The following is a 26,378-nucleotide window of genomic DNA, read 5'->3' as shown; positions in this document are numbered from 1 at the left end:
CAAGGGAATGCTGGGTGGTAGGACATTTGTGCCGGCAGGGAGATCCCACCCAAAAAAGTATGGAAAAGTGTTTTTTTTAACCTAAATTTAAGGTTTGCAGGGATTTCTGGGTAGGAAAACATTTGGGGACCCACGCATGCCATACCTCCCTAGACTCCCCCGGGTGTCTAGTTTTCAGAACTGTTTCGGTTTGGTAGTTTCCGAAGATGGCCACTGAGCCTCGGGCCACAAACTCAGGTGCCCCCCCAAAAAAATCAAGGTAGTTTTGCTATAGGGTATTGTAAATTCACCACCGTACGATTTGAACCTTTTCCTGTTGCAGCCACTATGCCTACCCACGCAAGTGAGGTACCATTTTTTTCGAGAGACCTGGGGGAACGCTGGGTGGGTGGAAATTTGTTGATCCACACAGATTCCAGAACTTTCCACCACAGAAATGTGAGGAAAATGTGTTTTTTTGTCAAATTCTTAGATTTGCAAGGGATTCTGGGTAACAAAACCTGGTGGTAGGCAGTCGAGTCACCCCATCCTGAATTCCCCTGGGTGTCTAGTTTTCAAAAATGTATAGGTTTGCTAGGTTTCTCTAGGTGCTGGCAGAGCTAGGGCTCAAAAACAAAAGGTAGTCTCTTTGTCCAAAAATGGCAAGATTTCACTGGGAAATTGAGGTGCGACCACGTTGCGTTTTGCGCTGTTTCCTGTTGCAGCCACTATACCTACCCACGCAAGTGAGGTACCATTTTTTTCGGGAGACCTGGGGAAACGCTGGGTGGGTGGAAATTTGTTGATCCACGCAGATTCCAGAACTTTTCACCACAGAAATGTGAGGAAAATGTGTTTTTTTTGGCATATTCTTAGATTTGCAAGGGATTCTGGGTAACAAAACCTGGGGGTAGGCAGTCGAGTCACCCCATCCTGAATTCCCCTGGGTGTCTAGTGTTCAAAAATGTATAGGTTTGCTGGGTTTCCCTAGGTGCTGGCAGAGCTAGGGCTCAAAAACAAAAGGTAGTCTCTTTGTCCAAAAATGGCAAGATTTCACTGGGAAATTGAGGTGCGACCACGTTGCGTTTTGCGCTGTTTCATGTCGCAGGCACTATGCCTACCCACGCAAGTGAGGTACCATTTTTTTGGGGAGACCTGGGGGAACGCTGGGTGGGTAGAAATTTGTTGATCCACGTAGATTTCAGAACTTTCGACCACAGAAATGTGAGGAAAATGTGTTTTTTGTCAAATTCTTAGATTTGCAAGGGATTCTGGGTAACAAAACCTGGAGGTAGGCAGGCGAGTCACCCCATCCTGAATTCCCCTGAGTGTCTAGTTTACAAAAATGTATAGGTTTGCTAGGTTTCCCTAGGTGCTGGCAGAGCTAGGGCTCAAAAACAAAAGGTAGTCTCTTTGTCCAAAAATGGCAAGATTTCACTGGGAAATTGAGGTGCGACCATGTTGCGTTTTGCGCTGTTTCATGTCGCAGCCGCTATGCCTACCCACGCAAGTGAGGTACCATTTTTTTTGGGAGACCTGGGGGAACGCTGGGTGGGTGGAAATCTGTTGATCCACGCAGATTCCAGCACTTTCCACCACAGAAATGTGAGGAAAATGTTTTTTTTGTCAAATTCTTAGGTTTGCAAGGGAATCTGGGTAACAAAACCTGGTGGTAGGCAGTCGAGTCACCCCATCCTTAATTCCCCTTGTTGTCTAGTTTTCAAAAATGTATAGGTTTGCTAGGTTTCCCTAGGTGCTGGCAGAGCTAGGGCTCAAAAACAAAAGTTAGTCTCTTTGTCCAAAAATGGCAAGATTTCACTGGAAAATTGAGGTGCGACCACGTTGCGTTTTGCGCGGTTTCATGTCGGAGCCAATATGCCTATCCACGCAAGTGAGGTACCATTTTTTTCAAGAGACCTGGGTGAACACTGGGTGGGTGGAAATTTGTTGATCCACGCAGATTCCAGAACTTTCCACCACAGAAATGTGAGGAAAATTTGTTTTTTTTGTCAAATTCTTAGCTTTGCAAGGGATTCTGGGTAACAAAACCTGGTGGTAGACAGTCGAGTCACCCCATCCTAAATTCCCCTGGGTGTCTAGTTTTCAAAAATGTATAGGTTTGCTAGGTTTCCCTAGATGCTGGCAGAGCTAGGGCTCAAAAACAAAACGGTAGTCTCTTTGTTCAAAAATGGCAAGATCTCACTGGGAAATTGAGGTGCGACCACGTTGCGTTTTGTGCTGTTTCATGTCGCAGCCACTATGCCTACCCACGCAAGTGAGGTACCAATTTTTTCGGGAGACCTGGGGGAACGCTGGGTGGGTGGAAATTTGTTGATCCACACAGATTCCAGAACCTTCCACCACAGAAATGTGAGGAAAATGTGTTTTTTGTCAAATTCCTAGCTTTGCAAGGGATTCTGGGTAACAAAACCTGGTGGTAGGCAGTCGAGTCACCCCATCCTAAATTTCCCTGGGTGTCTAGTTTTCAAAAATGTATAGGTTTGCTAGGTTTCCCTAGGTGCTGGCAGAGCTAGGGCTCAAAAACAAAAGGTAGACTCTTTGTCCAAAAATGGCAAGATTTCACTGGGAAATTGAGGTGCGACCACGTTGCGTTTTGCGCTGTTTCATGTCACAGCCACTATGCCTACCCACGCAAGTGAGGGACCATTTTTTTCGGGAGACCTGGGGGAACACTGGATGGGTGGAAATTTGTTGATCTACACAGATTCCAGAACTTTCCACCACAGAAATGTGAGGAAAATGTTTTTTTTTGGTCAAATTCTTAGATTTGCAAGGGATTCTGGGTAACAAAACCTGGTGGTAGGCAGTTGAGTCACCCCATCCTGAATTCCTCCGAGTGTCTAGTTTTCAAAAATGTATAGGTTTGCTAGGTTTCCCTAGATGCTGGCAGAGCTAGGGCTCAAAAACAAACAGTAGTCTCTTTGTTCAAAAATGGCAAAATCTCACTGGGAAATTGAGGTGCGACCACGTTGCGTTTTGCGCTGTTTCATGTCGCAGCCACTATGCCTACCCACGCAAGTGAGGTACCATTTTTTTCGGGAGACCTGGGGGAACGCTGGGTGGGTGGAAATTTGTTGATCCACGCAGATTCCAGAACCTTCCACCACAGAAATGTGAGGAAAATGTGTTTTTTGTCAAATTCCTAGCTTTGCAAGGGATTCTGGGTAACAAAACCTGGTGGTAGGCAGTCGAGTCACCCCATCCTAAATTTCCCTGGGTGTCTAGGTTTCAAAAATTTATAGGTTTGCTAGGTTTCCCTAGGTGCTGGCAGAGCTAGGGCTCAAAAACAAAAGGTAGACTCTTTGTCCAAAAATGGCAAGATTTCAGTGGGAAATTGAGGTGCGACCATGTTGCGTTTTGCGCTGTTTCATGTCACAGCCACTATGCCTACCCACGCAAGTGAGGTACCATTTTTTTTCGGGAGACCTAGGGGAACACTGGGTGGGTGAAAATTTGTTGATCCACACAGATTCCAGAACTTTCCACCACAGAAATGTGAGGAAAATGTTTTTTTTGGTCAAATTCTTAGCTTTGCAAGGGATTCTGGGTAACAAAACCTGGTGGTAGGCAGTTGAGTCACCCCATCCTGAATTCCTCCGAGTGTCTAGTTTTCAAAAATGTATAGATTTGCTAGGTTTCCCTAGGTGCTGGCAGAGCTAGGGTTAAAAAATAAAAGGTAGTCTCTTTGTCCAAAAATGGCAAGATTTCACTGGGAAATTGAGGTGCGACCACGTTGCGTTTTGCGCTGTTTCATGTCGCAGCCACTATGCCTACCCACGCAAGTGAGGTACCATTTTTTTCGGGAGACCATGTGGAACGCTGGGTGGGTGGAAATGTGTTGATCCACGCAGATTCCAGAACTTTCCACCACAGAAATGTGAGGAAAATGTGTTTTTTTGGCATATTCTTAGCTTTGCAAGGGAATCTGGGTAACAAAACCTGGTGGTAAGCAGTCGAGTCACTCCATCCTGAATTCCCCTGGGTGTCTAGTTTTCAAAAATGTATAGGTTTGCTAGGTGTCCATAGGTGCTGGCAGAGCTAGGGCTCAAAAACAAAAGGTAGTCTCTTTGTCCAAAAATGGCAAGATTTCACTGGGAAATTGAGGTGCGACCACGTTGCGTTTTGCGCTGTTTCATGTCGCAGCCACTATGCTTACGCATGGAAGTGAGGTACCAGTTTTTTTCGGGAGACCTGGGGGAACGCTGGGTGGGTGGAAATTTGTTGATCCACGGAGATCCCAGAACTTTCCACCACAGAAATGTGAGAAAATTTTTTTTTTTGTCAAATTCTTAGCTTTGCAAGGGATTCTGGGTACCAAAACCTGGTGGTAGGCAGTCGAGTCACCCCATCCTGAATTCCCCTGGGTGTCTAGTTTTCAAAAATGTATAGGTTTGCTAGGTGTCTATAGGTGCTGGCAGAGCTCGGGCTCAAAAACAAAAGGTAGTCTCTTTGTCCAAAAATGGCAAGATTTCACTGGGAAATTGAGGTGCGACCACGTTGTGTTTTGCGCTGTTTCATGTCGCAGCCACTATGCTTACGCACGCAAGTGAGGTACCAGTTTTTTTCGGGAGACCTGGGGGAACGCTGGGTGGGTGGAAATTTGTTGATCCACGGAGATCCCAGAACTTTCCACCACAGAAATGTGAGGAAAATGTTTTTTTTGTCAAATTCTTAGCTTTGCAAGGGATTCTGGGTAACAAAACCTGGTGGTAGGCAGTCGAGTCACCCCATCCTGAATTCCCCTGAGTGTCTAGTTTTCAAACATGTATAGGTTTGCTAGGTTTCCCTAGGTGCTGGCAGAGCTAGGGTTCAAAAACAAAAGGTAGTCTCTTTGTCCAAAAATGGCAAGATTTCACTGGGAAATTGAGGTGTGACCAGGTTGCATTTTGCGCTGTTTCATGTCGCAGCCACTATGCCTACCCACGCAAGTGAGGTACCATTTTTTTTGGGAGACCTAGTGAAACGCTGGGTGGGTGGAAATGTGTTGATCCACGCAGATTCCAGTACTTTCCACCACAGAAATGTGAGGAAAATGTGTTTTTTTGGCCTATTCTTAGTTTTGCAAGGGATTCTGGGTAACAAAACCTGGTGGTAGGCAGTCGAGTCACTCCATCCTGAATTCCCCTGGGTGTCTAGTTTTTTAAAAATGTATAGGTTTGCTAGGTTTCCCTAGGTGCTGGCAGAGCTAGGGCTCAAAAACAAAAGGTAGTCTCTTTGTCCAAAAATGGCAAGATTTCACTGGGAAATTGAGGTACGACCACGTTGCGTTTTGCGCTGTTTCATGTCGCAGCCACTATGCCTATCCACGCAAGTGAGGTACCTTTTTTTCCGGAGACCTGAGGAAACGCTGGGTGGGTGGAAATTTGTTGATCCACGCAGATTCCAGAACTTTCCACCACAGAAATGTGAGGAAAATGTGTTTTTTTTGGTCAAATTCTTAGCTTTGCAAGGGATTCTGGGTAACAAAACCTGGTGGTAGGCAGTTGAGTCACCCCATCCTGAATTTCTCCGAGTGTCTAGTTTTCAAAAATGTATAGGTTTGCTAGGTTTCCCTAGATGCTGGCAGAGCTAGGGCTCAAAAACAAACAGTAGTCTCTTTGTTCAAAAATGGCAAGATCTCACTGGGAAATTGAGGTGCGACCACGTTGCGTTTTGCGCTGTTTCATGTCGCAGGCCCTATGCCTACCCACGCAAGTGAGGTACCATTTTTTTCGGGAGACCTAGGGGAACACTGGTGGGTGAAAATTTGTTGATCCACACAGATTCCAGAACTTTCCACCACAGAAATGTGAGGAAAATGTTTTTTTTGGTCAAATTCTTAGCTTTGCAAGGGATTCTGGGTAACAAAACCTGGTGGTAGGCAGTTGAGTCACCCCATCCTGAATTCCTCTGAGTGTCTAGTTTTCAAAAATGTATAGGTTTGCTAGGTTTACCTAGGTGCTGGTAGAGCTAGGGTTCAAAAAGAAAAGGTAGTCTCTTTGTCCAAAAATGGCAAGATTTCACTGGGAAATTGAGGTGCGACCACGTTGCGTTTTGCGCTGTTTCATGTCGCAGCCACTATGCCTACCCACGCAAGTGAGGTACCATTTTTTTCGGGAGACCATGTGGAACGCTGGGTGGATGGAAATGTGTTGATCCACGCAGATTCCAGAACTTTCCACCAAAGAAATGTGAGGAAAATGTGTTTTTTTGGCATATTCTTAGCTTTGCAAGGGATTCTGGGTAACAAAACCTGGTGGTAGGCAGTCGAGTCACCCCATCCTGAATTCCCCTGGGTGTCTAGTTTTCAAAAATGTATAGGTTTGCTAGGTGTCCATAGGTGCTGGCAGAGCTAGAGCTCAAAAACAAAAGGTAGTCTCTTTGTCCAAAAATGGCAAGATTTCACTGGGAAATTGAGGTGCGACCACGTTGCGTTTTGCGCTGTTTCATGTCGCAGCCACTATGCTTACGCACGCAAGTGAGGTACCAGTTTTTTTCGGGAGACCTGGGGGAACGCTGGGTGGGTGGAAATTTGTTGATCCACGGAGATCCCAGAACTTTCCACCACAGAAATGTGAGGAAAATGTTTTTTTTGTCAAATTCTTAGCTTTGCAAGGGATTCTGGGTAACAAAACCTGGTGGTAGGCAGTGAAGTCACCCCATCCTGAATTCCCCTGGGTGTCTAGTTTTCAAAAATGTATAGGTTTGCTAGGTGTCCATAGGTGCTGGCAGAGCTAGGGCTCAAAAACAAAAGGTAGTCTCTTTGTCCAAAAATGGCAAGATTTTACTGGGAAATTGAGGTGCGACCACGTTGTGTTTTGCGCTGTTTCATGTCGCAGCCACTATGCTTACGCACGCAAGTGAGGTACCAGTTTTTTTCGGGAGACCTGGGGGAACGCTGGGTGGGTGGAAATTTGTTGATCCACGGAGATCCCAGAACTTTCCACCACAGAAATGTGAGGAAAATGTTTATTTGTCAAATTCTTAGCTTTGCAAGGGATTCTGGGTAACAAAACCTGGTGGTAGGCAGTCGAGTCACCCCATCCTGAATTCCCCTGAGTGTCTTGTTTTCAAACATGTATAGGTTTGCTAGGTTTCCCTAGGTGCTGGCAGAGCTAGGGTTCAAAAACAAAAGGTAGTCTCTTTGTCCAAAAATGGCAAGATTTCACTGGGAAATTGAGGTGTGACCAGGTTGCATTTTGCGCTGTTTCATGTCGCAGCCACTATGCCTACCCACGCAAGTGAGGTACCATTTTTTTTGGGAGACCTAGTGGAACGCTGGGTGGGTGGAAATGTGTTGATCCACGCAGATTCCAGTACTTTCCACCACAGAAATGTGAGGAAAATGTGTTTTTTTGGCCTATTCTTAGTTTTGCAAGGGATTCTGGGTAACAAAACCTGGTGGTAGGCAGTCGAGTCACTCCATCCTGAATTCCCCTGGGTGTCTAGTTTTTTAAAAATGTATAGGTTTGCTAGGTTTCCCTAGGTGCTGGCAGAGCTAGGGCTCAAAAACAAAAGGTAGTCTCTTTGTCCAAAAATGGCAAGATTTCACTGGGAAATTGAGGTACGACCACGTTGCGTTTTGCGCTGTTTCATGTCGCAGCCACTATGCCTATCCACGCAAGTGAGGTACCTTTTTTTCCGGAGACCTGGGGAAACGCTGGGTGGGTGGAAATTTGTTGATCCACGCAGATTCCAGAACTTTCCACCACAGAAATGTGAGGAAAATGTGTTTTTTTTTGGCATAGTCTTAGCTTTGCAAGGGATTCTGGGTAACAAAACCTGGTGGTAGGCAGTTGCGTCACCCCATCCTGAATTCCCCTGGGTGTCTAGTTTTAAACATGTATAGGTTTGCTAGGTTTCCCTAGGTGCCGGCAGAGCTAGGGTGCAAAAACTACAGGTAGGCACTTTGCAATAAAAGGGTCAATTTTTAACTGCAAAATTGAGGTGTGACCACGTTGCATTTTGCACCGTTTCCTGTAGCAGGCACAAGGCCGAGCCACACAAGTGAGGTACCGTTTTTATTGGGAGACTTAGGGTAATTCATATTTGTAAATCAACTGTTATTACCAATTGAGTTTTCATGCATTTCTCCCTACCCAATGAAAGACATTGTGTAAAAAAAAATCTTTTTCAAAAATGACCAATAATTCTCATGCTAGTATGAGTATTCCCAATTTTGAAAATGTGCAATTATATACTGTTTCTAGACTCTATAATTTGTACCCAATTCAGAAATACATAGGTGTCTTTCATACCGATTTTTCCACATATACATTTTCCAAGATTAAGTGCTCTATACCCAGTAAATTAAAAAAAATCATTGCAAGTTGCTGCTCAGTTTTTGGATCTGGGTTCGTCGGGTTCTTGGAGAAACTACAAGTCTTATATATCCCCACAACCAGGAGGGTCTAACAAATGTAATGGTACATTGCTTTCCAAGAGCTGTCAAGTTACAAGAAGTTATAGGTGAAAACGTTGAGACAAAAGGCTGTTTTTTTTAACAAATCTTCAATTATTCCAATATTTAACTGTTAGTTTATATAAAGAAACCTTCATGGATTTAGACAAATGACCCCTTTTTGAATTCAGAAGTTTGTCTACTTTTCGAAAATGTATAGCTTTCCAGGATCCCTTATTGCTTTCATACTCATTTCTACCATTAACTGGAAGGTGGTGAAAAACTCTAAAAATAGCAAAAATAGGCTATGTCCCAGAAAAATGCCAAAACTGTGTGAAAAATGTTGGTTCTCTGACAAAAGACTGTCATTCCCTAAAAGCTGAGAAAATGGAAATTTCAGCCCTACAAACCCTTTTTTGATACCATTTGCAGGGAAAACCCCAGAGGCTTTCATTTGCAGCCCATGTTTCCCATTTTTGTGAAAAAAACAAAAATTTCACTATATTTTGGTTAATTTCTGGGACCCCTCCAAGGGAATCCACAAACCCTGGGTACCTTTAGAATCCACATGATGTTGGAAGAAAAGGACGCAATATTGGCGTGGATACCTTATGTGGTCAAAAAGTTACAGGGGCCTAAGCGCATACTACCCCAAATCGCCAAAAAAAGGCTTAGCACAGGATGGGAAAAGGCCTAGCAGCGAAGGGGTTAATCAGGAGTCCTGTAATTGCGCTTGTTATAACACTTGTTATTAAGGGTGCTCAAAACTGTGGGAGAGATTTGAATAGGTCTGACGGGATTCTGTCAGTGTCTGGTGCTTTCCTGGAAGTACTCCTCTCTATGGCTAAAATTACATCAGGCACTTTTATTGAAATACTTTATTCCAGAGTAGCTGCCGAATCACAATTACCTATTGTATAGGGCTTGCGTTCAGAGTCTGCTCTTTTGGGGCGAAGACGGTAGGGAAATGGGCTAATCAATCTTTGATTTGGATAATAAAATCCATTGTTTGACGGGCCTCACCCAGGGGTTTCAGGGAGTTTACTATCTGCCAAAATGCTCAGGTGATTTCGTCTCACTTGCCATCCTAAGCTGCTCCCAAGCTTTTTCCTTTATCTCATTCTTTCTTTTTTGGGTTGCTTCTTCGTAGATTTTCTTAGCCTGGATTATTCCTGATTGATCTTGTGGGTGTTTACTCATGCAAGCTTTAAGAGTCCATAGGCATAAGAGCAGGTTCCTTCAAACCACCTTGGATTATGATTGGATTTTTCCTCACCCATGGTTAATCTGTTTGCCATATAATTGTTCAGCACGGTACATGCAGCTATTACTTCTGTTGGGTTTGTATCTTTATGGAGGCTCTTGTCTATTACTGCTTGGTTGTTCATGAGGAGATCTCTATGGATTGCTTCCTTAACTATTCTCTCCCATTTAATAGAAAGTACTTTATTCCTATTGTGCTCTATTTTGGGTTGAGGGATGTTCAACTTGACCTTATCTAGGGATATCTTAAGCTCCAGTATATGCAAGTTGTGGTCACTTATACATGAGGCCACATGTCATAACCATTGATGTCAGCTCCTTGGAGATTAAAACATGATACATTGTGGAGTTTGAACTGGGGCCCATATATGTCGGGAGCTTTGATAAGCTCTGTGCACAGTATTCTGATGTAGAAATTACATTTTAGCAAGGATCACTCTGTTTAGTGGGTCACTGTGAGAAATTGGTCTGGTATATGCTGTCCACTAACTAAAGTGGGCACTTTGCACCAGCCCAAACAACCCTTATGGTGATTTAAGAGGTCAAAGATAACCTTAGAAAGCTATTCAAGTGGTAGCTGTGGAGAGCAGCCTTCAGGTTTGAAGGAATGTTAAGCAGCTTGTTTGACCAGAATGCAATCTTATTGTAATGGTTAAATGAAAGGAACACCAGACAGTAGTTATAGGAATATATATTTATTATTATAACACCTTAAATACCTCACAGTGTCTGCTGCATGCAGATAAACACACATTGCACACAATACTGTAGCACAGAATCAATCGTAAATAGCACTAATACACAGTGGGCTTCAGGGGGAGACAAAACCATATACTAACATAGTGGTATGAGAACCACGACTCAAGTCAAGACAATGTCTACAGATTGTAGAATCGCTGGGACCCCAAGGAACCACCCAAGGTAGGGACCCCATTGAGGATGGGTGCAGTGTGAAAACATGACTGCGTGCTACGTGCAATTCAATAGGAGAGTCGCGGTTGCGGTTTTACAGTTTAAGGACCCTTCCCTGTGGATTATGAGGAAACCCTTTAGAACATAGAAGTTTGGAGAGCACCCCCACCCGTGGATACCAAAGTTACCTCACCCAGGGAAGCCGGGTGTATTGGATCGAAGTGGCGCCGGAAACTGCGGTCGTCCTCAATGGGAGTCTTCAAGGAAATGCCACTGCTGGAAAGAAGAAAAGGTTCCGGTGGAATACGCAGGTGTATTCTTGATGGAAGGAACCTAAAAGCAGAGGGGGCAGAGTCTGGGACATTCAGGAGTGGCCAGGGGCTTGGTAGATGAAAACCCACAGATGTCGGGTGCTTCAGGTGCCAAGAAGGAAACCTTGACTCTGCAGCCACGGGGGCCATAAGATGTCAAAGATGACCAGGAGCCAGGTACGAGCTGTCCCACAAAGGATGTTGAGAGCTGAGGGGTCGATGTCCGGCAGGAGAAACAACAAGCCGTGGCACCGGCAGCCCATGAAGAATTGTTGAGCAAGGTCATGGTCTTGCCCAGCTAGGACCAGAAGACTCACCACAGCAATGGGAGTCAGGCCAGGCGTGGAGCAACGAGGAGAGCCCAGGAAAATCAGGATTGTACCTCAAGTGGACCCACAGGCCGAAGGCACAGGAGTCATGAGGGGGCCTCTAGCAGTTTCACAATGTCACAGCTTGCAGGGTACAGAGTGCAAGGAGGCCAAAGTCCTTGTAAGAATTGCGCACAGAGGTTGGGGCTATCTACAGTCCAATGCACGAAGTTGGGGAACACCAACAAGCATATGCATTGGCAAATGTATGCGGTGCACAGGGGTTCGGATTATGTGGTCCCCACAAGGGATACTGGCCTCAAACTTGGTGAGAGGGCAGCTTGAACTCAGAGAATGAAGGATCCACCTCTTGTGTTGCTGGAGCCTTTGGAGTCCACAGGAGCTCAGGATCAGCAGATCGGTCAGTTGTGTTAAGGTGCCTGCAAATGCAAGAGAGTCACTCCTTCACCCCAAGGGAGACACTTCAGTTGTCCTTGATGCTCCACAGGTCCTGCAAATATCCTATATGGTGCAAGGGCACAGATGATGCTTTGGACGGAGATGGAGACAGAGTCGGGCCCAGTCAAAGTCCAGCAAAGTCCAGAGTGTCCAGACGGTTGAAGGCCAGTGGTTTCTTGATCAGAATCTTGTCCACGTAGAATCTAGGGTCCTTCAGCCAGGTAAGCCCTTTTGTACCCACGGGAGAGGGTTGGACAGATTCAGGGGACTCTCCCAGGAGAGGGTCAGGACAGTGGGGAGAGTACTCCCATGTCCTTTGTCCAGTTTTGCACCAGAGAAGAAGCCAACGGCTCCCAGAACTGGTTTGAGCTGGACTATGCAGAGGGACGGCAAATGTGCCCCTCGTGCAGATTTTCAGGCACTTTAGAAGAGCATCCACCGAGCCTCAATACACTAAATCTTGTCTGGGAGGTGGTCACACATCCCTGTGACAGGATGTCTATTGTCCTGCTTTTCCCTGCTTGAGCTTGGCTCAGCAGCAGGATGGCAGAAATGTGTTTCAGGTCGGCAGCAACTATTTTGTGCTGCCGCGTTGAGAAGGATGGTACCGGAAAGCTTGCTTCAGAAGGGTGGAATCATATCTCCCACATCGGTTACCGGTGTGGAGGTATGATTCTAAGGTGTTTGATACAAAACATGACATGTTTTGTTTCAGCCTTTTTCGAGAAGATAGCCTTTACTGCGAAGTTATAATGCACCTCTACCTATTTGTTTGGCTGTGTCACAGACAACCCGGGAGAATAGTCTCCAAAGGCTGCATAGGGGCTCTGCTCATGCAGGGGCACCCTCTCATGTAAAACCCAGCGCCTTCAGGATTGTCAAAGCCTGCTATAGGGGTGACTTATAAGTTTTAAGTGTAGTGACCTATAGATATAGCACCAGCTTACACAGGTTGCATTGGCAGACCTGCAGTTCGTTTTGCATGGCCTCTCCTGGGTGGCATAATACATGCTTCAGCCCATGGGAGATCTCTGTAATACCTATGCCCGGGGTACATGTGTACCATATACTAGGGTCTTATAAGGGTACCCCCGTATCCAATCTGGAGTGTACCTAAGAACAGGTATAACATTTTAGGGAGAAAGCAGATAGACTGGGGTCCTGATTAGTAGGATCCCAGCCAGACTAGTTAAAAACAGTTTAACAACAAGCAAAAAGTGGGGGTAACCGTAAGAAGCAGATCCTACTTTCCTACATTCACATAAGGGCTGTGTTTAAAATATGTGAGGGGCTGATTGAATTTATCACTGACTCCTCCTATTGTACATACTCCAAAAGTACACATTTCGATATTGAAGTTACCTCCCCAAATAATTGATACATCCTTTATGTGATCAATTAAAATTGCATGCAGGGCTTCCTCGATACTGTTTGCAACTTTACTTTCCGTATGATCAAATATATTGTAATAAAAATGTACAAATACAAAATCAAATGGCTTCTGCAAGGTAATCAGAAGGATATGGTAGAAAGGTGTGATAGCCTTCTCTTATTCTGTGCAATCAACCAAAGAAACATATGTGAAAGTAACTAGGCCCCCTTTACCTCAGCCTGACTGCGACAGGATGGCAGCAATACAGTATGTAGCAACCCCATTTATATGAGGCGGGTCCAATAACCAATAACCATATCTTTTTACAGAATATTATTTGGGATGATCAACTACATTCAGCCAGTCTGGAGCCTCCAGTTTATAGTCCAGGCCAGACACATTCCATGAGATTAAGCTCAGAGACTTGGCCCCCATAGAGAGGTCATTGATGCCCCATTGGTTAGATACTGCAGTTCTTGGGTTGTTAGGCATGGCCGCAATTGAGGTTGCCTGTGGGGTAGTCAGTCCAATTGCTCTAAAGGGGATAAAACATTATACCTATTAAATGAAATACCTGGTTCTGGATTGTTGTGGGCATTGCCCAGGCATCTGTGAACCTAAGGGGGATAGAAGACAACCAGGGGAAGCGCTCTGAGTCATTCTGAGGAGGAGATGGTATAGCTGAGTGAGTATAGCAAGGCCTGGACTACACTCAGCCTTTTAAAATTGACTATAACTCAGTCACATTGTGAAGATTTAGTTAATAAGCTGACCCAAGAGACCCTTCTAGTTGTAATAATATCATTTTATAGCTCACAAGTCCATCTGGAGTGCTTCCACATCCAGAATGCCACTTTATTTGTTAGAGAGGCATGTGATTCCGCGTGTGAGTGCTCAATTTTGGGAACATTTTCCAGCACAACAATGTAGGGAGTGCACTCTGGTGTAATGTGGGGACAGATATAATTTGAATCACTTCTATATTCCTTAGGTTTTTTTTTTTTCAAAAAGATACATAAAGTGAGAAAAAAAAAGCAAATACAAACATCTTCTTCCACATCATCGCCATTATATAAACATGAGACATTTCCAAAACAACTTCAATTCTCGCATTATCACCATGTGTCATATTGGAATCACTGGCATATCTGACAGTTGAGCATTAATATCCAAAATTGAAGTACTGAAAAGGAAGTGCTAAAGAAACCTAAAAAGAAATAAAATGAAACACATACAGAATCTCAAAACAGCTTCTAATAATGTGTCTTTGGCATGTTGCAGTCCAGGTGTCTATAATTCCTTTCCACTGGTTAATCCACAGATGTGCTTCCAATTATCCTCGGAAATAGCCCCAGGCAGGCAATCATTCCATTTAGCCCAGCTCTTGTCTTCTGCATCTACCATCTCACCTTTAATGAGTTTATACAATTTGGATATCAGCCTCTTATTGTTGGGGACTGTAATAACTGACTGCAGAGACAACAGTCCCGGGGGCTCTGCCAGAAAGCTAGGGTAGTGTACTTGGGCCTCATGCCTCAATCTGTGCACCACAAAGCGGAAGAGGAGCGACTGATTGGTAATATGCTGCATATCCTCCTGCGCGAAAAATGTGCCACAGGGGTAGACATCTCGCATATGTGAGATACCCGCCTCCCTAAGCACTCTCATTGATGGTGCCTCTTGAGTGACCGATAGATGCGAGTGGTGTTCTAGACACATAGCTGGTGCATACAATGGCAATTTTTGCGCCAACTTCCCAATCCTCTGCCAAGCCGAGATCGTGGTATCAACCGCATTATTCTCTGACCTCGGAGTGCCGCCCGGGTGGTGAGTAGCCACACTATGTAGCGGAATTGGAGCAGCGTCTCCCTCCTCCACAGTGACGTGCGACGTGAATGCGTGCGGTCTGTACCTATAGTAGAGATACTGAGCCTGTGCACTGAGGTAATATACGTAGAAGTCCGGCGCTGCGAAGCCCCCTTTCTCGTAGCTCCTGGTGAGGGTCGACCACTGCACCCGCGCCGCCCTGCCCCCCAAACCAGCCGCACAGAGTTTTGAAGAATGCTATATTTAGCACTATCGGCACATTCACGAATAAAGAAAGAAACCTGGGCAATACAACCATTTTAATTAATGCAATACGGTCCACAAGTGATAACGGTAGCGAAATCCAGGTCTCGACCATAGTCTCCAGCTTCGAGCACGCTGTGCCATAGTTTTCCCGAATCACAACTGCGGGGTCACGATGTACCCACACTACTCGAGACTTGTCTGGGTCCGTGGACCACATCAGAGGAAATTCCAGTCCAGGCCGCGCAGTTCCGGCCGTGAGCGGTATTATATAGGATTTTTCCCAATTGATCTGTAGACCAGAAATGAGACCAAATCTCACGTATTCCCGCAGCAATTACGACAGATATTTAGCCGGCTCACGCACGAATAGGACCATGTCGTCCGCATACAGTGATATTGCAACCGGCTGGTGGTTGAAGTTCAGTGCGGCTTCCCTGTGTCGCTGCCGAATAACACAGGCCAGCGGTTCAAGAATGATTGCAAACAGCAATGGCGAGAGAGGGCAGCCCTGCCTGGTTCCTCGCTCGATACTTAGTGCCTCTGATGTCATCCCGCCCACCCTCACCCTCGCCATCGGGGCCGTGTACAGCACCTCTATCCACTGTATAAATATTGGGGGGAACCCCATACGGCGCAGCACCTGGTACATATACCGCCATTCCACTGAGTCAAACGCCTTAGCGGCGTCTAGAAGCACCGCCGTGGCCTCTAGAGTATGGTCCAAGACATGAAACATAGAGAAGAGTGTATGCAGATTGTGTAACGTGGACCGTTCCGGGACAAAGCCAGACTGATCGGGTAATATCAGCTCTTGTAGCAGTGGTTGCCATTTGGTGGCGAGGATCTTTGCCAAAACCTTGGCATTGATGTTAATTAATGACAACGGGCGGTACGACTCACATTGGTCCGCCTGCTTATCTTTTTTGAGCAAGGTGACGATTAACGCCTCTCTTAGCGAAGGGGGAAGCATCCCCTCTTCATGTGCCTCCTCATAGACTTCCAGTAAATACGGCGCTAGCAGGTCCGCGTATTTTTTATAGAATTCCACCGTGAGCCCATCTGGCCCCGGTGCCTTACCATTTGGCAGCACCGCGATAGCCATTTTTATATCTTGCTCGTCTATGGGGAGACTGAGATATTGGTGCTGCACATCAGACAGCCAGGCGCACGCAATGTCTTCTAGATGCTTAAGAAAATCCTCCGCCGACTCTGAACCCCTAGTGCTGTATAAATCCATGTAAAACACTCGGAACGCCTCAGTAATAGCTTCCGGAGCATAGTGCTCATGGCCTGAGTCATCCACTATCCTATCAACGCGCTGCTGGTCATAACGTTCTTTGATCTTGAACGCCAGTGTGGACCCGGTCTGCCCGCCACGCCATATCGTCTAGCTGTATGTCTGCGAGATAGATATTTGATCTCCGACTCCGCGAAGGAGTCATACTCCCGGATCAGTTCTTGTATTCGAGCTAACTTCGGCATCTCAGGCCGACACTCATACTCTCTTTCCAAAATGCGCAGTTCACTTTCAATTCTCTGCAGTTGTTGTCTTATATATCGCAGTATGCCTGCTACCGCCCCATGCACATTCCTCTTATGGTGACCTTAAAGGCCTCCCAGAGTGTCGACGCCCGATCCACGGTGCCCTTATTCAATGCAAAGTACTGCACTATGGCGTCATGTATGGCCTTCTCATATACAGGGTCAAGGAGTGCCTCAGAGCGCAATCTCCATGTGAACAGGCGATGTATCCTTTTCGGATAGCGCATGGTCAGTCTCACTGGATTATGATCCGATAGTGTGCGATCTAGCGGCATCACTTCATCAACGCATTCCATCAGTTCGCCATCAACTAGCCAATAGTCATGCCTTGACCAGCTTCCATGTGTGGGTGTTGCATGTGTACCCTCCCTTTTGTGCGTGTTCCGTATTCTCCAGACATCATACAAACCAAACTCTTCCATAGCCCTCTGCACTCTCTCAGCAACTCTCGGGGTGCGATGCGTCATAGGGTTCGACTTGTCTAATTGTGCATTCAGATAGGTATTTAGATCGCCCCCCCCAGACTATTGGTGCGGCCGGCCACTCTCGCAACTTACCACTCATTCGGTCTATACACACTGGGTCATCCGCTATAGATCCATACAGATTAACAATTATGATCAGTGCGCCTCGTAGCTTCCCGCACACCATTGCACACCTCCGCTCCTCATCTGCATATGTGTGAAGCTCTTGGAAATCGACCCCTTTCCTGATCAGTATCATCACACCTCTTGCATACGACGAGTATGAGGCAGCCAGACGGAATCCCACCTATCTACCCATCACGCCACGCGCAGCGAGTGGCGTCAGATGTGTTTCTTGCAGTAGTACGAGTTGTATCTTGTGCCTATTTAGATACGCAACCACCTGTCTCACCTTCCTCGGGGAATTAAGGCCGCGCACATTCCAGGTCAACATGGTACATTTATCTGCCATCAATCAATAATAAATCCGGTAATTACTGTACAAAGCAGAGTGCCCTGAGGGGGTACAGCGCAAGCAGCCTTGGAGCGACAGAAGCATTTCTAAAACATTTTGCCTTGACATGCACAAATTGCCATATTTAATACCAAAGGAGAACCAAACAAATGAAAACAACCCACACCCAGCCCTCCCCCTGCCACCCACTCTAACCTCCCAATCGGGTCGAGAACAATACCCTCCTCCTCCCTCCATACTGCTACCATTTGGGTGATACCCTCTCGGGGAGGAGGAACATCAGCGTGTACACGCACCTGAGTGCGGCCGCCGGATCTATTGCCACTAGACCCCCGCTAGGACCTGCGCTGAAGAACAGTATAAACTACAAATTACAATCCCCTCTCAGAACTCTAAGGGAGTATTTAGATTGGACCAGTATTTGCGCCCCCCCGACCATCCCTCTCAACTGAATCATGTACAAAGGGAAGAGTAACATTGCATCTAAGGCGGAGCCCGTAAGTGCGCTCCAGCATGAACAGTGAGCATTTAGCTGTAGTATACTGTCTCTAGTCAGTTTCTTCCAGCCCTGATGTTGCCTGTTCCTCCTCTGACCGCTGCCGCCGCGGCTTCTGCTTACAGATATGTTTCGTGAATTTCATTGCAGACTTTGCCTCCGTGAAGAAGTGCGCTTGTTCTTCATGAGCGACTTTTAACTTTGCCGGGTAGAGCATGGCAAATGGCACCGCCGCCTCTCTCAACAGTTTTTTCACTGGCACAAACTCCCGGCGCGCAGACTGCACAGCCGGCGTGTAATCCGGAAAGAATGATAAAGTGTCTCCCTTGTACACCACCGGCTCCTTTGCCCTCGCCTCTCTCAGGATAACGTCCCTGTCAGCGTAATTGAGTAATCGTGCAATTATTGGGCGCGGCGCTGCTCCTGGCTTAGGTCTGGGCCCTAATGACCTATGCGCCCTTTCCACGATCATGACACTGGACAGCGCGGGTCCAAAAAGTTTGCGCAACATGCCATCAATGAAGGGCTCCATTTTGGAGATCAGGGTGGTCTCTGAAAGGCCAATAATTTGGACGTTATTGCGCTGGGAGCGCGCTTCTAAATCCTCATTTTTCGCACTTGTCACCTCGAGGATTTTCTCCATTTGAAGTAGTTGTGTGCGCGCCTCTGCCTGTGCATCATGTTCGTCGGATACCCTGTTTTCCAGGACATCGAGGCGGTGTTCATGCTTATCCACTTTCTTCTTTACGACATCAAGACCAGTCGCAAGAGCATCAATCTTACTATCAATAGATTTCATCCCGGCTCTGAGTTCGAGCAGGATCGTTCTGGTGTCATCTTCAGCGTCTTCCTGACTGTTCTGCGCACCACGTTGTTCTCCCTGCTCGCCAGATCCATCTGCAGTACGTGTCTGCCGTTTATTTTTGAATGTGAGTTTCACCTGCTTGGGCTCTGACGTCCCCATTCCGGATCACCGTGAAGGCCGTCTGATTGAACACTCCGGTCAGTCAGCCCGGTGGGGGAATGTGCGCCACTGCAGGAAGAATGGGACCCAGTTGCACCAGGCGCCTCCTTGGGCCCGTGCCCCCGTGCCCTCGCGCCATGCCCATTGGCGCGCTGGCAGAGAGCAGTCACCGTCACCGAGGGCCTGTTCCACTCTCGACAGGCCACCACCATGGACCAACGAGCAGCCAATCCAGCAGGACGACCAGCGGTCACCCCCAACCTCTTCAGCCACTGATCCAGAGGTTAGCAGCTCTACTACACGCGACCTTAGGCAGGTGTCCGCAAATCTCGTGTGCCACACTATTGCGGATTAGATCAGCCGCGTCAGGAGCAGGGCCCAATCCGTGTTCAGTGCGACTCAACCACCTGTCGTCACCTGTGTCCCGTAAGGCAGGCCAGTGTCTTTGTTCCCGCCAGGTGCCCCGGGCAGTCCGCTAGAGCCCAGCTCAGGCCTCCACGCCAACCCCGGACGCCTCAGTGCTCCCTGCCGCCCCTCGGTCGCCCACAGCCGGTCAAGGCTCAAGTGCTAACCGATAGGAGTGACAGAGGTAGCCCCTCCGGCCCCCAAGAGCAGCCCTGTGTCCGGTTGAAGAGTGAGGGACACCGTAAAGGCCGAAGCCCACCTAGGTCTCACCGCGCAGGCCCCACCAGGTGCCGCCGCACTTTAGTAGGCAGCACACCCTGCAGGCCCCACGCCTCTCCACCCGCTGAGCCTGGCCCGCCCCCGCGCCACTCTCACCCCTCCGCCCCTCACGTCCCTGGCCCGTGCCCCACAGCCGCTCACCAGGACCCCAGGACAGGCAGCGCACTCCACGTAGTCCTCCGGCCCTAGTGGCTCTCCACCGGCTTCCCGCCGGACGCCTCCAGTGTATTTTCAGCAGCAGCGAGACAGGCCGCACGCAGCAAGCTCAGGCCCTCCGGCGTCACAGGTTCCGCTCTCTGTGAAGCGTCGCCGTTCCTCCAGTCGCCTGTCCAGCCACCCTCAGGGGGGGCGGCCACGAGTTCCATCAGGGCCGCATGAACACGCCCGTGGGACTCAGTCGCACAAGGAGTCCTCTCCAGCAGCCAACAGTTAGAGCACTCGCCTGCCCGCCGCCATTTTCTTCTGTGCCTCACAGTCCGTTACCCCACAGTGTCGGAGGGGAAAGCGCCGCTTCCCAGCCCACTGCGTCATGGAAAACTTGTCTCCAGTCTCCAGAGTACCTCCGAGGTGTTTAGTTGACGGTCCCAGCGGGGTTAGGATGGTATTTACCTAGTATTTTCAATTCCGGCGTGCGGAGCTCCCTTACTAGGCAGCCATTCCGCTACGCGCTGTAGCCACGCCCCCCTTCTATATTCCTTAGTTAAGGGCCTTGTCATTTAGTTGCACACAAAGAGTGTTGCAGATTGAACAGCGCCTTTGCTGAACGGCGTGGTTGCGGCAGACTGTACACTGCAAGGGTATGCTTTTATGCTAAATAGAGAGGTCTTTGCAGACTGAAAACTCCCTGCAGACTGGAACTCTGCTGCACAAGTAGGTTGCTGTGGCAGACTAGGATATTTGCTCTATAAGGGTGCTGCAGGAGACAGAAAGCTGCAAAGAGGGTTATAGTGGTTGTTTCTCGGTTTTTATGTCCTGTAGCAGACTGTAAGCTCTTTTGCTTTATAAGGGGGACTACTACTGGTTGAAAGCTGCCCTGGGGTTATAACAGTGTGTTTTTGCTGCAGGAGGGCTGTGGCAGTCTGGGTGCTGCAGAAGCAGGGACATCATAGAAGCTCAGCTGTCTGTTTTTATGTTCACTGGCTGCTCATACTCCCTAATTTAAGGTAGACCTGGCACCTGCCACAGTGGGGTCTGACATCCCAAGAATAAGATAATGCTGGAGATAGCCAGTCCCCTAGCGGCACCTTGGAGGACTCCAAACAGAACAACAGGCGTACTTTATAGCTGTTGAGGCACACACCCACACCCAGCCCTGCGCCAAAAACTCCATGTGGAGGCCAAATAAGACCTGGTGTCTTCAATATCAAATGGAATCTCTGTGAAATACATAGAAGACAAATGTATGATATCAATCAATCAATCAATCAGGATTTTTATAGCGTGGCTACTCACCCATGAGGGTCTCAGGGTACTTGGGATAGTTGATGATTCGTCTTAGTGCTGGGGTTCAGTTGAAAAGAAATTTCTTGAGATCTTTCCTGAATTGGGTCAGCGACGGGGATTGTCTGAGGTGGAGAGCCAGGGTGTTCCAAGTCTTGGCAGCAAGGTATTAGAAGGATCTTCCTCTGCTTCTAGTCTTGTGGATCTGAGGGACGGTGCCAAGTGCCAGCTGGGCAGAGCAGAGGTGTCTTGTGGGTACGAGGAATCGGAAGCAGTGGTTCAGGTATGCTGGTCTTGCATCATGGAGGACATTGTAGGTGTGCGTGAGGAGCTTAAAAGTGTCAGGGAACCAGTGGAGTTCTCTGAGGTGTTCAGCGATATTGATATGGTGGGGGATGTCAAGGAACAGTCCTGCTGTGGCATTTTGAATGTTCTGTAGTTTCCTTAGTAGTTTCTGGGCGATGCCAGCATAGAGTGCATTGACATAGTCAAGTTTGCTGCTTATGAGTGTGTGGGTGACGTTTTTCTTAACTCGCTAAGAATCCATGGGAATGTCTTATAAAGCAGACAAAGCGTGTGGAAGCATGATGAGGTGAAGGCATTGATCTGGTGGTTCATTGTGAGCGAGGAGTCCAGAATGATGCCACGGTTTCATGTGTGGTCCATGAGGGTAGACAGGGTCTTCAATGTGGATGGCCAGCAAAATCACACCAAGCTGAGGGGGTGGGTCCCAGGATGACGACATCGGTCTTGTCAAAGTTGAGTTTGAGGCAACAGTTTTTCATTGAGGTGGCAACGGCCTTCATCCCACTGTGGAAGTTCTTTCTGGTGGTTGTTGATTTGTTGGTGAGGGAGTTGATCAGTTGGGTGCCGTCAGAGTTGGAGATGATGTTGAGTATGTAAGTTCCTGATGACGGCCGTGAGGTGAGCCATGTAGACGTTGAAGAGGGGGGGTCTCAGGTAGGAGCCCAGGGGGACTTTGCAGCTGAACGGAGGTAGTCTGAGTCACTGTGTCTGACCGTTGAGGAAGGAGTGGATCCAGTCCAGGACCTTGTCAGGGATGCTGGCATAGTTGAATCTTGTAATTAGGGTGCACTTTTAGATGGTGTCGAAGGCGGCTGAGAGATTCAGAAAGATGAGGGCTGCGGTTTCGCACCGGTCGAGGATGCAGCTGATGTTGTTGGTGGCGGCGAGAAGTACTGTCTTGGTGCTGTGGTTGCTTCTGATGTAAAAACAACAGTTGATGGACAGAATGCAGAACAATGTCATACATTCACCCCCGTACAGAGATATGGACCTAAATCTATCGGGTCAGACATGGCCATATGCAAATCAGCCTTGACCCTGTACCTCATGGGAACAGTCCAGCCTGAACTGCCAAGCCATGTCTTCCCTTGACCGGAATCAAGCATCCTAGGACCGGTTTCTGGCTATCAGCCGTCTTCAGCCAGGATAGCTTGACTCCAGTGGCGTGGAGAGCACGGGACTCACTTCTGAGCATACCCGTCCCACTCGGGGTGACAAATGCAAAAACAACAGTTGATGGACAGAATGCAGAACAATGTCATACATTCACCCCAGTACAGAGATCTTGGCCTAAATCCATCGTTTTTGTTGCTCACCACACCACCCCCGTTCAGACATGGCCATATGCACATCAGCCTTGACCCTGTGCCTCATCGGAACAGTCCAGCCCGAACTGCCAAGCCATGTGTTCCCTGGACCAGAATCAAGCATCCTAGGACCGGTTTCTGGCTATCAGCCGTCTACAGCCAGGATAGCTTGACTCCAGTGGCGTGGAGAGCACGGGACTCACGTCTGAGCATACCCGTCCCACTCGGGGTCACAAATACAAAGACAACAGTTGATAGACAGAATGCAGAACAATGTCATACATTCACCCCAGTTCAGAGATCTGGGCCCAAATCCATTGTTTTTTTGCTCACCACACCACCCCATTTCAGACATGGCATAAGCAAAATCAGCCTTGACCCTATGCCTCATGGGAACAGTCAAGCCCGAACTGCCAAGCCATGTCTTCCCTGCTTCTGAAGCAAGATTGGGATACGTCCAAGACTTGGTTTGTTTCGATGTACTCAGAGAGTTGGGCATTGATGGTCTTCTCCATGACCTTGGATGGGAAGGGGAGCCAGGAGATGGGTATAAAGTTTGTAAGGTCTGTCGGGTCGGCAGATGGTTTCTTTAGCATGTTTCCATTCATCGGGGAAAGTGGTGATATCGATAAGCAGTTGATGGTGCGGTGGAGCGTGGGGCGATGGATGCTCTATGGAAGATGTGGTGTGGGCATGGGTCCGAGGGAGTTGATGCTCTTCATTGTCTTGAGTGTGTCGCCTGTGGTGAGTGGAGTCCAGTTGAGCAGGATCTGTAGGTGGATTTAATGGTTGTGTGAGTTTCCTGGGTTTTGTTGTTCCTCCTTTCTTCTCTAGTCATCTGCAGGTGCATCTGGACTCATGGAGGGTGGGAGTGAACTAGCTGGTTTTCTTGGAGTGTTGCTTGCTGTGTGCCCTTCTTAAGTGGTGCCAGAGTGTCGGTTCAGTTGGAGATCCATTGGTGGAGGTTGCATGCTGCAGTATTGGTGTCAGTAAAGAGTGGGTTTTAAATACATTTTAATTACATCATAATTAGTTGTTAATAGTAATAGTTGTTAATTTAAAAATAATTGTAATTGTGGTTTATTATTTTATAGTTTAACTTAGGTGTGTGTTTTGGACATTATAGTGTTAAAGTGTGCATAGTTAACTCATGTTTATTATTTTTTTTAATAATATTTTTTGAATTGATTATTAATTATGCTAATTATGGCAGTACATTTAATTTAAAATGTTGAAGTGTGTTGTTTTTGGAGTGGTGTTATAGGGTAGGAAATAAAATAAATACATTTATGTATTTATTAATGTTTTTGTTTGTAAATATTTTCTAGTTTAAAATAATGTATTGATTTGTGTATTTATTATTTAATTATATATAATATGTGTAGGTATTTGTTATATGTAATTAATATAATAATATGTTTTCTTTTTTTATCTTTAATAAATGTATAAGTTTTAATATATATATATATTTCTTTAACTGTTGGAGTGCGAATAATAATTTTTGCCTCTCCGCTATCCAACACTTTCCCTACCTTTGCACTCACAGGAGTGGGAATAGTACATTTAACCCCCCGCAATCCAACCCTTTCCTTACTGTTGCACTCACTGGAGTGGGAATTGTAAATTTTACCCCTCCGCTATCCAACACTTTCCCTACTGTTGCACTCACTGGAGTGGGAATAGTAATTTTTCCCCCTTCGCTATCCAACACTATCCCTAATGTTGCCGTCACTGGAGTGGAAATAGTAATTTTACCCCTCCTCTATCCAATTCTCCCTACTGTTGCACTCACTGGAGTTGGAATAGAAATGTTTACCCCTCCGCTATCCAAAACGTTCCCTACTGTTGCACCCACTGGGGTGAGAATAGGAATTTGTACCCCTACGCTATCCGGCACTTTCCCTACTGTTGCACTAACTGGAGTTGGAATAGTTATGTAATATGTATAAATAATTTTGTTTGTGTGTTTATCTTTTTTTTACGTTTATTTGTTATATTGTATTAAAATGAATATGAAATGTATTTTATTTCGTGAAAATTTAATTTAATATTTATTATATTTAATATATATAATTGTTTTTTATATTCATATAAAAGTCGATATTTTATACATCTATATTTTTTACACTCATATTTTTTGTCGATATTTTTGTACTTACCTGTTTAAGTATAGGACTCAATATTTTTTTTACATCAATGTTGTGTCAGTAAACCAAATGGATGTGATGGTTTTCTGGGAACAATGTCCCGTTGGAACATTACCTACAACCGCCTCCAGCACCAAAACAGGCCTGCAGAGCAGGCAGATGATGATGACCCCTTAATGCATATTAAAAGTTCATGGCTTACTCTTTCTGCAGCAGAACACACTGAAGAGAAGACCCAAGACTTGTCTATGATTTTCCAGAACAAAGCCATGTTTACATCTGGTCTAAAACTACAAATAAAGGCCAGCTGCGCGATCTGTGTCATCAGAGTTGCTCCTTTTGATTGAATAACTCATTCTCCTCTATCATCTAATTTGCTTCTGATGTTGACTGGCTGGCTTGCAATGTGTTCCCCCCTCCATGACCCAGGTTGAACCCTTCATAAGTGTCACAATACCTTCAGGGGTCTCTGCCCTGCAGCTATATTCTCGAGTCGATTTTTGACTCAGCAGTGCCTCCTCTGCTTCATGTTTGATGCCCAGCACCTGGAGCCACTACAGCGCCACCGCCTCTGCTCTCCACAGGTACAGGACTCAGAGCTTCCAGTGCCAAGTGTGGCTACCTTCAACATCCATACAATTAAGATAAGTAAAACTGCCATCTGATCACTCCTCGCAGTGCCACTGACACATATGCCTCAAAAAAGCCAGCATTCAAATAGAAACTGTTGCTATTGGATGATTGATAATCCTGTCACTCCATGGGTTTCATTGCAGGTTGTATGACACTTTGCTTACGCTGATTGGGCACAGGCATAGTGATGCCGGAGAAGGCAGTGCACCTGATCGGGTGCCCCTGCCAAACCTTTCGTAACATGAGCAAATGTCCTCCTGGCAGTAATGCGGCGAAATTGGGTTTTCGGACGTTACCAATCGAAGGTGCAAGACTGCTGATTTGGTTAGAAATTAAACAACAATACGCTGGGAGGATGCAGATCTCCCGCTGGATGCAGAATCATGGAGTGCTGATTGGCTGTCCAACCGGTGTGTTACAGAAATGAATGCCAGACTCGAGGCGAAAACATATGCTGACCAAAGACTATTTACGAACATTGTCAGGAGATTGAGAGCTCGCACGACAGATACGGAGAAGAAAATCTGATGCTCCATTCGAAGCAGAACCTTTTCATGTTGTGTCTACCAAAGACATATAGTGACTGTCCAGCACCCTGGGAAGTCTATTACCAGAGGCTTTTCTCATTTAAGGCACTTAACTAATCATTGATCAGATCTAACTGTTGAAGGTGAGACTGGTTCTGAAACATCAGAGACTGCTGTTACCTTTACACTGCTGATGAAGATCCTGGACATTGGTGATGACATTTAGCAGGTTTCCGAGAACAAAATTAGGTTGAACAATTAAAGCACCAAATCAATCAATCAATCATTTGTAAAGCGCACTACATACCCGCGAGG

This window comes from Lissotriton helveticus, chromosome 2_1 (assembly GCF_964261635.1).
Source record: "Lissotriton helveticus chromosome 2_1, aLisHel1.1, whole genome shotgun sequence".
In the NCBI taxonomy this organism is placed as follows: domain Eukaryota; kingdom Metazoa; phylum Chordata; class Amphibia; order Caudata; family Salamandridae; genus Lissotriton; species Lissotriton helveticus.
Note: the sequence above shows the minus strand (reverse complement) of the source record.